General features: G+C 38.4%; 1 non-coding gene across 1 annotated transcript; it reads left to right on the top strand.

The window, feature by feature from the left end:
• The first annotated feature begins 497 nt into the window (after nt 1-497).
• LOC133813218 (small nucleolar RNA R71) lies at nt 498-604 on the top strand. The gene has a single exon (XR_009884254.1). It is a non-coding gene; the product is annotated as a small nucleolar RNA R71 (small nucleolar RNA).
• The last annotated feature ends 551 nt before the right edge of the window (nt 605-1,155 follow it).

The following is a 1,155-nucleotide window of genomic DNA, read 5'->3' as shown; positions in this document are numbered from 1 at the left end:
GATTATTACTCCATGACAAATTTGAATGGTTCTTATATGCTGGGGTATAAGTGTTAGAGTATGGGTTGTTATTCAGTTGCCTTGGGAGATTACCAATGGCATGAATCTTTTCAAGTGGAATATCATCTACCGAATAGGAACTCGTCGCTGGACATTGCTCAAAGTGATGAGGGCCTCCACATGACTTAAAAATGATAGGAGCAGTTTTTAGTTGCATCGCTTGAGCTAAAATGTTGTTTTGTTGTTGCATTTGTTTAGTTAGCGAAGCAATTTGAGCAGTGAGCATAGTAATAGGATCAACTTCTAGAACTCCTGCCACCTTCTTATTTTCTCTCTCAGCTGAATAATTATAATTATTCATGGCCATCTCCTCTAAAAGCTCATAAGCTTTGTTAGCACTTTTGCTCATAAATGCTCCACCTGCTGTTGTATCTATTATAGTCCTTGTGTTTCCCCTTAGTCCATTATAGAAATTGTGCACCAACATCCATTTCACTATACCATGATGTGGACATTTTCAAAGTAGCTCTTTAAACCTTTCCCAAGCATCATATAATGATTCCCCCTCAAATTGGCATAAATTATTTATTTCACCTCTAATTCGGGCTGATTTAGCAAGAGGAAAATACTTAGCGAGAAATTTTTGAGCAAGATCTTCCCATGTCACAATAGAATTGGCTTGCAGCAAAATCAACCAACTTTTAGCTCTTTCTCTCAAAGAAAATGGAAATAGCCTCAAACGGATTGCATCATTACTTACTCCATTCATTTTGAAAGTATCACATGACTCCAAAAGTTGGTAATATGGAGGTTCGAATCCTCATTAGGTAGCCCCCTAAACTGAACACAATTCTGAACCATTTGGATAATTGAAGGCTTGATCTCAAAATTGTTCGCCTCTACAGTAGGTGGGCAAATACTAGAATGTACCCCTGTGATAGTAGGGAGTACATAGTCTTTCAGGGGTAGGTCTACCTCAGCTGCAATGCTACCCGCATTACCCAGATTCAGATTGTTGTTGGCAACATTATTGACATTCTGGGCCATCCTTTGAAGTCTTTTCTATTTTCTTTCTCTTTTCCAGGTCTTCTCAATCTCAGGATCAACAAGCACTAGTATTTTCAAACCCTTACGTCGCATAAAATAGATCACCTA

This window comes from Humulus lupulus, chromosome 1 (genome assembly GCF_963169125.1).
Source record: "Humulus lupulus chromosome 1, drHumLupu1.1, whole genome shotgun sequence".
NCBI classification, from domain to species: domain Eukaryota; kingdom Viridiplantae; phylum Streptophyta; class Magnoliopsida; order Rosales; family Cannabaceae; genus Humulus; species Humulus lupulus.
Note: the sequence above shows the minus strand (reverse complement) of the source record. Positions and strands in the feature narration are given on the sequence as shown.